Genomic DNA, 16613 nt, shown 5'->3' with positions numbered 1-16613 from the left:
AAAGTGTGTGTTCACTGGTAGAAGCTCTCAGGGAAAGGACACACCAGAAACCCTTAACATTTGCATCAATTGAGGGTACTGGACGTTTTGAGGTGTCAAAATACATGAGTGTACATGTTGACATGACACAATGTTTAGATTCCTGAATGGCTTTAACCTGCCCCTACCCCTTTTGAAAAGAAACATTCTGCTTCAATTTTCTCCTGAGTGTTTCTACTCACTCTGAATTTTTTTTTTTACAAATTTGGCATACTAGTTGCGCAAGCCCAAGCCCAAAAATGAGAGAACCTTATCTTTAGTAGAAGGACTTGGACGCTCTTTGATTGCTAGTGCAAGCTGTTCTTAGGTTTAATTCTTGCTTCATCTAACATGTGTCCTAGGTACTGAAGTTCTTTGCAGAATAATCTAAATGTTTCTGGTCTGAGTGTGAGGCCATGTATTTCGAGTAACTTCAGCATTATGTTTGGTCTTGAATGTTATCTCCATCATTTTTTGAAAGACTTACATCACAGAAGCTAAGCCAAAAGTCATTTAATTGAACCTATATACTCGAAAAGAGATGATTAAAGCTGCTAAATCTTTAGATTAATCTATAAATTCAATTTGATGATATGAACTCTTCTAATTTTAAGGTGAACAAAATGGATGTGTTGCCTATCCTGTACAGGAGCTCATCAATGATCATCAATGTTAGGAAATGGGCAGCAGTTTTTCTTGTATTCATGTTTAAACCTTTAACATTCAAGCAACGTGATTGAGTTCTCTGGCTTTTGAATGAGTGCAGTAGGTGACAACCACTCCCATGTTTCAGTCCCTTAAATGATTCAAGAGCAGAGGATGGCATCAAGGATTTTTCCCAATCTGTCTTGCAATCTGAACGGTAACTCCCTCATTTGAAACCTAATTGGAATGTCTCTGGAGTTGAGTTTTATTGCATGTTTAAATTACTTCAGACACTCAGTTTCATGCTTGAAAACATTTGCAAAAGCTTCTATTCATTATGATACTGCCTCAGGAATGTTAACTATTATTACTTGCCCATGGGTGTCAATCCAAATGCTGCTTGATGATGCCAGCTCGAAACCCTGAGCCACATTCATTGGGGTTTCTATACTGTGATCTATGTAGAATATGTGGTCCCTACAGATTCAAATTATGTCAATTGTATGACCCAAATATGCCCCTGGTGTTAGATCAGCTGTGTGGAATATTCCAAACTGCACTTTCTTTGAAAATGTCCAAGGGGATGATTTTGTGAAGTGAACCAGAATCTGCAATCAAAAAAACACAGCCTCATAACTTTGACTTCTACTTGAACAATTGATCTTTGGATGTTTTCAAATGTTTCCTGAGGGTTGCTTAGTGGATGATCAGATTTTCCTAGGGGTTCTCAAATAGATTGTGCATCTCTCTTGAGGCTCCTTCATCTTCTTCAAGTACTAATGCAACGTTTGCTTTCACGTGTGCTTTAACTCTGCTTCACAAGACAAATGTGTTGCCTTTGCAGAATTTTGAGAAGTGCCCAGTTCAACTACATTCCTTACATATTTTCCCCCTGGTACCTCTACAAGCAAGGGACCACCACTAATCACTAAGAAGGGGTGAGCCAGAAAAGTAAATTCACTGAAGAGTAATTGAAAATCCTCACAGACTTTGTTGACAAACACCAGTCCGAGATGTTCCCCTGGGCTGAAAGCACTATCACACAGGCCCAGTGTAAGCAGAGGTGACAGGAGGCAATAGACTTGATGAATTCCTGTGAGATGGAGAGGTGCACTGTTAAAGAGGTGCATAAGTGCAAGGATGATCTGACCAGGCGTAGTAAGGAGAAGCTGGGAGCAAATGTGTCCTCTGCACAGGTGACTGGTAGTTGTTCTCCACATATTGAGGAACTCACACCTTTTGAGGAAGGAGGTAGCCTCTGGCCTCATATCAACAGGTTGTTGCTGTCAAAGGCATTGACACATTTAAACACGCTGCAGGTGAGTGATATATGTGAATGATGCAAGTGATCATGACACAAATGTGCATGAGGACGAGGGTGTGATCTGGTGTTGCACAGTGGAAATCACTTCATGGGAGTGAGACTCAAGATGTATATACATGGGGGTACAATCAACGTGGAATGAATTGTGGATGTTGGCTGCGCAGAGGACACTTCACTGCAACCTGCCAGTATAGATGTTAATGGCACTGTCCACATGACATTCACGTGTGCTTTAGCTCTGCTTCACCAGACACATGTGTTGCCTTTGCAGAATTTTGAGAAGTGCCGAGTTCGACCATATTCCTTACATATTTTCCCCATTGCATGGCACTCTTTGCAAGTTGCGCTCTGTGTAGTATCTCGACAGCAGGATCATTGTACTTGCCTGTCCTTCAGTTGATGTCGAGGGTTGATATCCATGGATCTTCCACACAGAGCTTGTCAAATGTTAAACACACTGGTGGCATTTCAATTTTCTTTTCACTCTTGATGGGCCAGAAATGTTTTGATCTGATTCCTCACATAGGCGGCCTCTGATATGGGTGTCGCTTGTATGTACCACTAACTGATCTCTTATAACTTTTTTCAAGAACTGGACAGAATTGCATGAGGTTTCTATAGTTCTAAGGGCAGTGACAAAGCCATCCAGTGAATCACCTGACATATGTTCTCTGGCATAGAGGTAATGTGCCTGATTTACAGAAATATGTTCAAATCTAGTGCAAATACTTTAGCATGTGCGCTAGGATTGCGTGGCACAAATGCATTGCAGGAGTAAGCAATTTACAGAATCAAGTGCAAGCAGAGACAAACGTGTAAAGAAAATAGGATTGCGCAAGACACCCATAATACGCCCCTAGTGCAAAGCAAGGAGCCACCAAAACCAACTGTTTTGTGCCCTTTCCGACCTGTGACACCGGATGGAGTGAAAAAAACACAAATAGCATGGTGAGTACCCACAAGAAATGACCATTACCTGAACCCATACCAACCACGAACAATCCCATGAATGAAATAAAAATGCACACCCTAAATGCAGCGTGCATCTGGGTGGCTTAATTGTGACAGTCGAAGGAAGCAGAGCTCTTCCTTGATCGATGTTACCTGCGTAATTGAAGAATACATGGTGCAAGTGCCGAACAGCAGGAATATCAAAAATACATCTTGAAGACTCCGTATATGGACAGAGGGGGGACTGGCAGGGCTGGAAGACCAGTGAAAGGGTGGGGACCACCACAAAAATGTGCCAGGGGGAGAGCACAACCACCACGTGCTGGGGATGCACTACTGGCACAGCCAGGCACCAGCACAGTCACTAAATGTGCCACTGGTACCCCTACAAGCCAAGGGCCACCAATCACTGAGAAGGGGGTGAGTCAGAAAAGTAAATTTGCTGAAGAGTGTTTGAAAATCCTCACAGACTTTGTTAACGGACACCAGTCCGAGATGTTCCCCTGGGCTGAAAGCACTATGGTACAAGCCTAGCATAAGCAGAGTTGACAGGAGGCAACAGAATTGATGAATGCCTGTGGGGTGGAGAGGTGCACTGTGAAAGAGGTGCATAAGTGCATGGATGATCTGACCAGACGTAGTAAGGAGAAGCTGGGAGCAAATGTGTCCTCTGCACAGGCGACTGGTAGTGGTCTCCACATATTGAGGAACTCTCACCTTTTGAGGAGGTAGCCTCTGGCCTCATCTCAACTGAACAGGCTGTTGCCGTCAAAGGCATTGACATATTTAAACATGCTGCAGGTGAATTATATATGTGAATGATGCAAGTGATCATGAAACAAATGTGCATGAGGACGAGGGTGTGATTTGGTGTTGCACAGTGGAAATCACTTCATGAGATTGAGCCTCAGGATGTATATACATGGGGGTAAAATTAACATAGAATGCATTGTGGATGTTGGCTGTGGAGAGGACACTTCACTGCAACTTGCCAGTTTAGATGTGAATGGCACTGTCCACATGGCATTGTGTCCAGGTGCTGTAAATAAGGATGCACAGCATCTGTACCATGTCTGTGTAGTGTGTAGCGTCAATGATGCGTGCACTGACATGGCTAATCCGCTTGCAAAGGCTCATGAATGTGTCTGCCATTAAATGCTCCTGCTGTACAATGATCCAGAGATGGGTGCAATGTCAGTGTACTGAGGTGGGTGGGGTATATCACCCACAGCCCTTATGCTGGTAGCATACAGCCTAGACATGTATGACCAGGATGCTGATGCATTTGGGGTGTCCATGCTCTGTTGGGCATGAAGGTGCAAATCAGTGACATCTGTGTCGGTCCTTGGCATGGCATGTGTGTGGTGCATGTGCGTTTTTGTCCCCTGATGCAACCTTGACTGTAACCTGTGCAGGGAGGATGACTGTCACCTTGGCATTGCCTGTCCACATGGGGATTGGATTGTGATTACGCTGGCCACTGACTGTACATGGACATATCCGCACATGTGGACTTGATTCTCTGCTGGATGGGTTGCAGGGTTCACATCAAAGTTGCCCGGTCTCTTGACAACTTGGGACACAGGTCTTGCATTTGCAACTGTGTCTCCATTTCATACTCCTACCAGCGTCATTCACCTACTTGCTTGTCCATTTGTTCATCTAAATGTGCTTTGACTAGACATTCAAGCCCAGCTGTATGTTATCATGCCTTTTGCCTGTGCTGCTGCAGCATCCATCTCTTGCTTGTTCTGTGAGTGTGGCTACATGATGATGGCTACTTGTGTGTATACTTTAGTAGATACATACATGAACATGTGTACATGCCCTTCCAATACTGGTGGCAAGGTCATGCCTGCTAGGTATTCAATGGCAGGCTGATGATGTGTGCTTGCATGGGACATGATACTTAAATGTGCAGATTATGTGGCACAGATGCATATGTATGCCACCGTCAGTGTTCGACATGTGCATCCTGATGGATTACCTAGCATGTTTTGGTTGCATGGTTTACGCTTTACTCGCTCATCAGTTTTACACTGCCATCATGTATTTTGTATTCGAGGTGTCTGGGTGCAATGGTGCTACGGCTTGGCTTTGCATAGATGGGAGACAGGACTATGCAACCAGTGTTGGATTCTGTTGCATGTGTGCATAGGCCATTTGTACTGCATGCATTTCATGTCTGGCATGGATGAATATACAAATGTTGCCCTAATTTGTGTTATCTTACGTTTTATAGATGATTGCGCAGGTGAGGGGGGCCAAGTGCCAGGGGAACCATCAGCTGATGCACAACCAGGCACCAGCAGTGGTCAGGCTGTTGTGCATAGAGAGAACCCACAGGTGTTGCAGGCCATCCTCGGCAAATCTGCACTAGCATCATCAGGAAAAGAGGATGATGATGTTGCAGAGTTTTTGAAGCAGATGGTGGCTCAACAACCACAGAGCAGTCCCGACCCCATGTTCCTACTTGAGCTCGTGGAGGAGACTGATACTGTGGGGGTGCATGTGGTGAGTCAGGCATCTGCGGATGGCCCTGCACCTGCAACACTGCCCACACCCATCCATATTCTACCCTTTTGTGAGGCACACCTGACCTGGTGTCAGCAGAGGTGTGTGCTGGTATTGGGATGCATGGGGACCCACAGGTCATGCCAATGCAAACACTCAGGCAGGGAAACGCTGCATCATCGAGTTTATGGCACACATGCACACAGGGTGGATGTAAGCAGGCACCACGCCTTGACTGGGAAGAGGAGGTCATCCAGGAAATCATGCAGCAGGTCGAGATAATGCAGGAGAATGGCAGGGGCATGCATCACCTCGCTGAAATTATCACGTTAAATTCCACAATGTGCGTGCAGTATCAGCTGTTGCTTGGTGAGATCTCTGCCTTGAGGGCCTCCCTGCATGAGGAGATGAAGGCCACAAGGGAGAGTCTCCATCTTGATATGTCTTCCCTGACGGACACCATCAGTGTCCATAGGTATGTCTTAAGGGCTGCTATGCAGGCAGACATGGGTGAGACACGGAAGCAGAGTCACCAGGACCTTATGGCACTTGGCGGCTTGTTGCATGCCTCTGTTTTGCGTGTGGAAGCTGCACAGGAGGACAAGGCATCATCCTTGCGTGGTCAGGGTGCCCCTTCCCATGATGATCCACAGGGTGGATCGTAGCAGGGTCTTTGCCCAGTTGGGATATCTTTTGAGTTCCCTGCACTATGTTTTCTTTGTTACTTTCTCACCTCACCACGGCCCTTCCTCATCACCTCTGCTGAATTTGTGCACGGTCATGGATATATATTTTTTTATTTTGGTTTTGCTGTCCAGGGTAGACTCATTTGCTTTTTTTTATTGACATTTCCATCTGGCGCAGTGTGCAGCTGGTTCTGTCACTATGGAGCTGTGCTATGATGCTGAAGGTGGCATGTTCATACTGACATTTTCAGTTCTGTCAACTAGCATGCTGGTTTCACAAGTGGCATGATCGGTGATACAGGTAAATATGATGTTGAGCCATGATGTGCGTTATGGGTACATGCACTCTAATGTTCATGTATCGATTTTCATTTTAGGCCACTTTGCACTGTCAGCTCACACACACCCTGTGAATGTCAACAGGACACTCTCGTTAATTCCAATCTCCCATTGTTTCTGCTGTACACAGACCCTAATGACACATCTGAGGAGGCATAGTGTTCGGCGGAGGTGGTGGGGATGCACAACACAATGTCAGCAAAACAAGGTAAGGTAGTGTCTGCCTGTCATTTGCATGTGTGTTGTCCTATCCATTCCAGTACTGTGCTGATGTGGCACAGGTAGGGCTTTGCCTGAATGTGCCTTTTTTCTGGTGTTGGGTGGGTGATTGTCACAGGCAGCTGACATAGGGGTGGTACATTTTCTATGATTTAGTACCTTGCTTGGTTATTTGCAACATGCTGGTGGTAGTCTGTCCACTTGTGATGATTATTTGCACGTGTTTCTGGTGCTAGCCCATACACTGACATCTTGGATTATTAGGTGTCATGTCCTGTGTTCCTTGCATGTAATGTCCTACCATGATTTCTGTAGCCAATCCATCATTGGTGTGCATCCTGCACTCTTGAGTCTCACCATATATATGGGGGTGGGGGGTTCCAGTGACATGCTGCAGCATTCCTTGTACTTTCACATGTTTGCATGGTTGTGATGTATGAGTTTTGCTCTTATTTTCATGATGGCTGCAGGGCAGAGTATGGCCTGTGTGCCAAGTCACTTTGCCATGCAATGCTGTACACCTTCAGTGGGAATGCTCCCTAAACCAGCAGCCCACTGACATACTAGGGTATTGCCCACATGTGGGACCAGTCCATGGGTGCCATAGGGACAGCTCCTGTGAGGGTAATGTCCCTGCTGATGAGGCACCAGCAAACCCAGTGTGATGTGAGCTGGCCCACACCCAACAGGTCAGACACCGCACATGCATTGTTGTGCTGGTGCAGCATTGAGGCTGCCCCCAGCCAGTCTTGGGCGGATGCTGCCTGCAGCTGCCAGTAATTCCGCTGGCCAGGCAACTCCTGGCCTGCATAAGCAGTTGGCTCCTCTGCCAGGGGAGGGGGGCATTTTTGTTGGCATTTCTGTGGTACATGCTCATTGTGGGTGTGTGAATCAGTCATTTCAATTGTTCTTATTGTGGGTTCATGCGTCAATGGGTAATGGTGGTGACTCAATATGGGAAGGTGTGCCATACGTATGGTTTGTCATTGTTAGGTGGCCCACGTCCATGTTACTTACTTAGTTGGTATGTGTTGCAATGTGACCCTGTTGTCTTTATTTGTATGCGTGTGTGAGTTACTGGGTATGCAATGTGTGATACTGGTGACACTGCACATGTTGACATGTTTTTCTATGGGGCTGTTGGTCAGGGATTTGTGTGTTTTTAACAGGTATGAGGCACACACCACATGCCCACCCTCTCATGGCTTTCTCAGGTAGTTGTATATGGCCCAAATGGACTTGCCATGTTTCATCATCAAAGGCATTCATGGATGTGGCTATGGTGTGTTTTTCACACTGGATGTCTTTCATGTGAAGTATGTCTGGACTAGTTGATTGTGTGTGTGCTGGCCCCTCACCCTTTTGCCTGGTATTGCTATGGGTACTGCCTGTGGCTGTGGCCATAACCCCTCATGCACCTCTATCTGTATGCCACAGGGGGTGGCTATATTATGCCAGATGCAACATGCCAATATGATTTTGCATGTCATAGTTGTTTCATACAACAGTACTCCACCTGAATGATCAAGGCAGCAGAACTGTGATTTCAGCACTCCAAATGCCTGCTCAATTATGCCTCGGGTTGCAATGTGTGCTGTATTGTAGAGGGTGTCTGCTGGTGTGGTGGAATTTTGGATAGGCGTCATCGGGAATGGTGATAGCGGATATGCACTGTCCCCTATGGATGAGAAAAACTGTATTTTATTATGGATCGTATTGGTATGGTGGTTTGTATTGGATGTGACCCAACTTGAGTGTGTTTTGTGCGTGTGTGCTGGCTGAAACTCACCAATGAGCCACTTGTTTAATGTTCCCGATTCTAGAGACTGGTGGATGGGGGAACGGCATAGTATGTAGCTCTCATGGGTGCATCCAAGGTAGTTGGTATTGACATGCGTTATGTGACCTTTGGCATCATAGATGACCTGCACGTTCATAGCATAGAATTCTTATGCCACTCTTTGTCTTGCCTGCGCATGGCATGTCTATGTGGCTGTGCACACGTGCAATGATGCAGTTTAGGATGTGTTTTGAAGCAGCGTGATTGTGTAGGCTGTGAAATACCCCTGACAATGGCTGTGGTCCGTTAGAATGTGCTGGTATCGAGAAAGTGGAGTGCAGTTATGACTTTCACCAAGGGTGGTATTGGCTGTGAGCACATGGTTTCTCCCATGCCCTGACCAATTCAAAGTTGACATGAGGGTGGAAGCGTTATTTGCCATACACTTCTTCATTGGACATGCTGAAACTCATTGTGCGTCCATGGTAGATTCTGGGTTTCCTCCTCCTTCCATGTAGCAGCAGATATGCAAGCAATGCAGGGATGGGTATGGTGATGACCTTTCGCTACGATTGCATGGCATGCTCTAAACCTGCGACTGCATGGCACAGTCTCACCTTGTGCCTGGTCTCGGATGGCAGTAGGATTTTTGTTGCACAGATGCAGGGGGGAATCTGTAACCACGGGTTTGTTTGCACCTCACAGGGCGTGTTTGTGCATTATCACCGTGCCTCCTTTCCCACACCGATGTTATTCCCTTTTTCTCTGGTTTAATAAGGGTGTTCGCATATTCTGCCCCCTTTGTGGTCTTTGCAATAGCCAGTCCTACCCGCCTCGCGCAAGGCTCGTGGACATGGTATATGGAGCATTGAATATGCGCAGAGGCCGATCTGTAAATCAGTGTGTTTTTTTTTTTTGCACGCCGCTTGATACCTTTTCAGGGATACATTCTGTATGCGCTGAGCACACATTTCTGTAAAGCATCCCAATGTCTTTCCATTATTGCTTTGCCATTAGGTGCAAAGCACTTGCCCATTCTAGCCACCAGGTCTTCAGAGTCTCTCATTCACCCTCATGCAGGGTGGGGTGCAAGTTTCTACATACCTGCAGTCCTTACGACTTTAATGAGTGCAGAACAATAAAATAATATAAAAAAGAAAAGGTTCCCAATTTGGGAACTCACGTCCCCTGCACCCTATCTAAGGTCTGTATAAAACAGACAAGTAACTTAAGGATGGTTTGACAACTTTTAAGAAAAATGTTTTTGATAACCAAGTTAACAGTTCAATTTATAATAATTACAAATAGAAATTCAAAATTACAGCTTCTAATCACAAGTTCTTCTTTTATTTGTGTTGTTAAAGAAAACCTAATGTGTTTCGAGAATATACTCTTCCTCAGGGGCAAAGCAATTCTATAAAAAAGGATATGCATAACATATTAAATTAAATTCTATACAACATTCCTCATAATCTCTAAACATTCTAGACAGAGTGATTCTATTTTTCATGAAGTCCCTAGGTCAGGCTATCTGGACTTTTCTCAAATTTCACCAATTTCAACATTTAAACATATGCTCAAAACAAGGGAAATGAAGAAAGGTAATCTCTTAACCTACATATAACCACCATTGGATGTATAGATAATAAATAAAACACATTTACTAAAATACTGAAAATGGAGACTATACAGGAGGACAGTGAGACTGTTGTAATTAGTCCTATTTTGTATGAGGTACACTGCATTAGGAATGCTGCTATACATACTAGCTAAACTGCAAAAAGGGGCTGACCTTGTGATGAGATCAACCCGTGAGTGGGCTCAGCCGATTTTAAAGAAGACTATTAGTCATCCACTGGGATGTTGACTTAACTGTGTGAACTGTGAATAATAGACAAAGTAAATGTGATTTAGTACTGCGTATTCTCATCTTTTTATCCATTCCGTCTGGTGTAGATGGTTTCTTACCGACTGAAAAGGTTACTGTTCCATCAACGGAAGAAACGTCAGTTGTGGAATCATTGACAGAATCTATGCGCTCCTCTCTCAAAAAGTGCAGCTGTGTTTCACTCCTTTCGCCACATTTAGCCAATCTGAGTGAGAAAGGAAGGGTAATGGGTGAGCGTTGTTCTGCCGATGTCAGATTTATTTTAGACTGGCCCTCATAGCCAAACTGCAGTATTCAATACTAGGAAACATCAGGGTTCATTCACTGTAAGTGCTAATCATTACAAGAGCTGCAGCAGACCCATCAGCTCAGCAGTCTATAGCAATGCCTCGCCTGGAACCCTTTATTCCAGTCATCTGCTTCTAGATAGGCCTTGGTTCTCTGTGTCTAGCTGCTGCCGGTGGATGTATTGTAAGCTGGGCTTCTTAAAGATAAGTGAGGTACTTCCCGTATGGGATATAACACTAATCAATGTAGGCCACCATAAATGTTGAGTGTTCTTAACACTTAAAAAGCAATCCAGTACTTAAGAGGACGAGCAGTATCTTTGATTCAGTCAATCATTGCAGATATGTGCCAAACACCCTCTGCAGCCTTGACTCTGTTCATGTGCCTTGTCACCAGTAAATTGATTCGTTCAAGTCCTTAAAATGATTAAACTCATGTCTGCTATGCTGCATTAATACAATGTGTTATGCGGAATGTTGCTCACCCCTAAAGTTGCAGCCTCTAAAACAAGTTGACCGAATCTAAGACTTTTCAAAATAAGTCTGTGTGACCCTGTAGAACACTTGTAGGACTGTATAGAATGTTCCCGGCCCATTGAGAATACCCAAGTGCCAGATCATTGTGTAGCCCCTGAATAATGACCAAGTGAAGGGACGGTGACATGTGGCACTGTTCCTTTACAGTTCGTTTCGATACAAATAATTCATGAGGATTAGCTTTTTTTTATCAAATGTTGCTTGTTGTTAAATGTGGCAATGTGGTGTAATATGCGTAAGCATTGTTGCCACATTGCGTTACCCAATTTGAACATTTTCAAAACAGTTGGCCAGTTCATGCAGGAAGGGATTGAATGTGAGTCTGGCGGTGCAAGTGTGCTTTTGCCTTTGCCAATACACTGTGAGCAGGAGAGCTGAGTGTTGGCCATAATTTCCTAGAGGGAACAATCAATGTTGTTGAATGTCCTATTGATGTGCATACCCACATTTAGGAATTTCGTCATGCTGATCAGGCTGGAGGCTCTTGAAGCTTTAATTTGGGCCTAGGGATAGGTTTGACGGGATTACTTCTGGATAGTTTTGTTACCACCGCTCCTGTAAACTGTATAGTCAATCGCTTAGTGTTTAAAACACTGCCAAAAGCAAATATTACACTTGCTTTTCTGGTTTGGTTTCATACATGTCACTGCAAAATGAACAGCAAAACTGTCAAATTAGCAGCTGATAACACATTTGTGTGTTTTGTTAGTGTGTTTTTATTGGCATTGGTATTCATGATACAACATGATTTCATACTTACTGGATGGAGCAAAAACTGGAGAAAAATAGTATGCAAGTTATTCCTATAATAACGTATATTCATATCACAGAAGGAAACTACCTATGTTTTGTTCAAAGACAGGTGTCTACAATCTCTGACTCCAATCTGCAATTTCAATTACCTCTACCTAGCCAGCACTGGCAAGGATGAGAGTTCATGGGAGTCAGAAAACATCTGTAGACCGGCATGTTTCTGTCCCTTTTCTAAGAAGATCTCTCGCTGTCTGAACACCTGAACAGAACAATAATGAAATGGGAATCTGAACGGACATCAAAACAGCAACATCAACCACATCTGTGAATGAGTGTATGTCAAGCCATGTCTGCATGATAGGAATGTCATGCCGTAATATGGTCTGTAATTTCAAATTGATAATGCAAATGATCATTGCCTTATGTGAGCGTACAATCCAGAGCCTTTTTGAGTGTTGCCATGCAGAATGAAGGTGGATTCTCTCTAATAATGTGGTGCTGCTAAACATGCACTAGCTCCACATATGCTCTCTTGCTAAAAATGTACTGTCAGTGGTTATACATGGGCTGGTTTCAGACGCTGTCATTGAGTAACATGGTCACTGCCAGACATTTAGTGGACAGATATATACTTCTGCTCAATCATGTTTCCAAAGATTGCAGTGGCTAAAATGTGAATTACACACCTTTCAGAGAAAGGTATAATGTGCTTCAAGTATGCACATGTGGTGGCTGAGTAGGAGACTCTCAAAAGGTTTTCTTGTAAAAGCTTTAATGCTAAAGAAATAAGTTCATACCATACACGTATCAATCGACCCCCGTACCGGCTTAATGAAATATTAGAATATGAGAAAGTATTTGTATGGAATTGCAAAGAGGCGGCAAAAGCTTATCTCATCTTTAGCAGCGTTGGGATGAAACTTTCTGAAGTTGCTTTGCCGATTACTGAATTGAAATGTTGAAATCTTGTGTTGGTTGTCAATCCTGATACTAAAGTGGATGGAAAAGAGGATTTATTGTTAGCATTCTGTGCTAAATTTTGTAATTTTTAGAATAAATCAGGAATCCATTTGAGGGCTTCAATTATTACATTTTAACCTCTTGGCTAAGGTGGCAGGTCAACTGTACTTTTTAAATGTAGGGTAGTGGTAATGTAAATATAACATTATATCTTATTAAAAATAGATATCGTGATTGATGAAGGGACTACATTAAACTGTAAAATTCTAATTTGTGGACAATTCCCTTATTCCCCACTGTGGTTCCCCACTTAGCCAGCAAATGAAATAGACATCAGCTGCAGGCTTTTGGCTTTGAAGATGCTCACACAGGTGCTCAGTTACACAGGCATCTTAAGATAAACTGCAAGTCAAAAGCAGAATACTTGGAATGGGATAAGTAGGATGGAGGCTCTTTGCTGTAAGGCAGACAGCGGTGGGAATCCGAAGAGGACAGAACATTAAAGTAAGAAGACTTTGGCTACCTTCAATATTACTTGTACACAATTTCCTTCAAATATATAAAACACACACACACTTTTGGCCAATCAAGTAGTTTGTGTAACAGAACATATGTAACAGATACACAGATTGGATTTTATTAGCAGGCTTGGAAAAAGACCATTCATCTTTTTAGGATTTGACTCTATAAATATTTGGTGTGAAACCACCCATTTGGAGAAACATCTTTTAAATCATCTTTATGAAGACGAATCAAGAGGGAACTTTGGTTGGGGGTTTAGCTGTTCAGGGCTCCTTGCAAGTGGTGAAGACAAGGTGTACAGGGGAGCTGACAGCTCCCCTAGAAGATAAGAGCTAGAAGGAAATCTTGCCCACCACCTAAGCCCCTCGGAAGACCCTGGAATGAAAAAAGCAGAGCAAGCATGATTTACCTTTAAGTGGACCTGGTGAAAGGACCCACAGTGATGCAATGATATGATATGATATTTTATTTGTATTGCGCTCGTACACAAGTGTTTCAGAGCGCAACAAGGCAAGGGAAGGGGAACAGGGGAGAACAAAACAACAATCTTACTAGGCCCAGTGACATTGAGATTGTGCAAGTGCATGGGACATTGAGATCGTGCAAGTGCATGGGAAAGGGAAAGGGGAAAGTGCATGGAAGGGGAGAGTGGTAAGTGCAGAGCAGACGATGAACAGAAAAATAATAATAAATACATATAAAATATATAATGGAGCAATAAACACAGGTAGTGCAGCCAGCAAGTGGCAAGTGCTGTGTTTACGGTAGCAGAACTGGGTAAGTCTGATAAGTGCATAAAAAGAAGAAAATGGGGGATGGGGGACTGTATGTGTACAGTTACAGTCCCCAGTGCAAGGGGTAGCCGGGAGGCAGTTCAGAAGGGTTGCCGGGTGAGCAAGTAAATGGGCCAAGGGGACAGAGTGTGGCCAGATGCACAGTGCCAAGAGAGAGCAGATCAGCAAGGGAGAGGGGGAGTAAAGACAGATGCAAAGAGAAAGGTCTTGAGGTCCTTCTGGAACCGGAGATGGTTCTCCTTAAGTTTTAGAGTGGCAGGGAGGCTGTTCCAGAGGGAGGCCCCGGCTGAAGACAGAGATCTACCCTGCATGCAAACACAAAGGATGCTTTTGGCAATTTTGGTTGCAGAACACAACATTTAATTATTTGAGTGACATCTAGCTCTCAAAGCCATACTGAAAAAACTCCAAAATGCTGACATAAACAGATTGTTTTTACTCCATATCCTGTGTTCCAAACTCCACTTTGCTGCATTGAAACACCCAGATGATTTCAGTGAATTGTGAAGTTGACACCGCTCTCTATGAGCCGTATCATTGGATTCTATGTCAAGACTCGGAGGCTCAGATTATGCTCTGAACTTCGTTTTAATATTCGAGCAGCAATTTAAACAAATAACAATTATGAAAAACCAATCACAAAAAAAACTACAATTCCCAGCAACGAACAATGGATTTGTAGTCCGTTTTTCATATGTTCCTAAAATCACGTGATTTCTCAGTCCAATTATAACTCATCTCATTCTATAACACTTGCTGTAACCATAGTCTTTCTTCTTTCTTCTGCTGATCGAGCAGCCGAGAGATAAGTATATTCATTTATTGACATTGCATTTGTGGTGTTATGTTAATGTTGAAGGTTAATGTTTATTTAGTACTTATTAGGAGCGCAGGCGCACGTGAGGTTAGGGCGCTTGTAAAGTAGCGCGGTAGGAGAATTGGCAGAACATATCCGCTTGTAGACGTGATGGGATAACATATTCCGGCGTTGGGTTGCCTCGTTAAGGGGCACTGTGAAGCGGAAGTTCTCAACGGCGTGAAGGCACTCAGAGATTCCAGCGCCATTGCGAACTTCAGTGCGTTGAGCTGCCAGGAGGAGTTCTAAAGTGGAAGTTAGTATATAAAAGGATTATCGCCATAATTCGAGCAGCGCGCAGTACCTGAGGCTCGGAGGAGAAGAGCAGGTAATTATTCAGACAACAAGCGTCACCTGTGGCGGAAAGGCAGAGCTGCAGGCTGTAAAGCCACTGCTGCCCTATATATATATAAGTGACGGGCCCAGTCCCAAGCAAACTAGTGCAGACCCCTCATCAAACTGCCTGGCTAGGGAGGTGATACCTGGGAAGGTATTGGAATTCAGTCTCTTATTGATGGGCACAGTCCCAAGAAAAACTGCTATCATATATATATATATATATATATATATATGTATATATATATATATATATATATATATATATATATATATATATATCAGTGAAAAAAACTTTGTTAAAGGGACGTTATGGTTCAGTTGTGCTACTAAAAACCTATGAAATTCAGTGAAAAAACTTTGTTAAAGGGACGTTATGGTTCCAAGTAAAACCGAAAAACCCTTGAAATTCGCCAGTTATGGTAAGCTAAGCAACCATAACTAGCGCCACCACCATGCACTGCTAAGACTAACACCCAGGACATCAAAGATGACATCACAAATGTCATTGATGACATCACTGATGACATCACATGTGTATGTACTTCTCATGAAATATGTGTAGAAGGGATTCTTATTATGTTGCGAAAAAAGTGTGAAGAATCATTGCAAGAAATATACCCTAATAAGTGCATTGAACGATGCATTGATATAAATAGCATCCTATTATGGGGTTCTATCTAGTATACTAAGCTACTCATACAGAAACATAACATTGTGTGCAGCGTACAAGATGAAGGTATGATATTCGTAATGTTAGATTACTTTATACCAAATATAATTACAATAGCGTAGCATTAAAGACCGCTCAAGTTGAACTTGTTCGTTGAACGTGGCATAATGTTTTCTACCGCGCACTATCACCGCCGAATTGATACCCTGTCGTTTAGAGGGCTCTGAATAAGGGGTTAATAGAAATAATTTAACCGGTCTAAAGGCGGTCAAGCGCTCTACTCGCTGTACCACTTCACTGTAGCCTGTCAAGTGGCACAGCGAGTACAGCGCTCGCTTTGACATCCGTGAACAGCTTGCTAACGCAAGTTTGAATCCCGGCAAGGCCAAACTCAGCCTTTCATCATTCCGTGGTCGATAAATGAGCACCACACACCGTGGTTAATAATAAGCACCACTTAGATACCTCACGGTTCTTAGCGCTATATGAATGGGAAAATATTAATATTTTATTATTAACATACTCTGTTTG

The sequence above is a fragment of the Ambystoma mexicanum genome, chromosome 6q, assembly GCF_040938575.1.
Source record: "Ambystoma mexicanum isolate Mex_15411 chromosome 6q, UKY_AmexF1_1, whole genome shotgun sequence".
NCBI classification, from domain to species: Eukaryota; Metazoa; Chordata; class Amphibia; order Caudata; family Ambystomatidae; genus Ambystoma; species Ambystoma mexicanum.
This window is presented reverse-complemented; position numbering follows the sequence as displayed.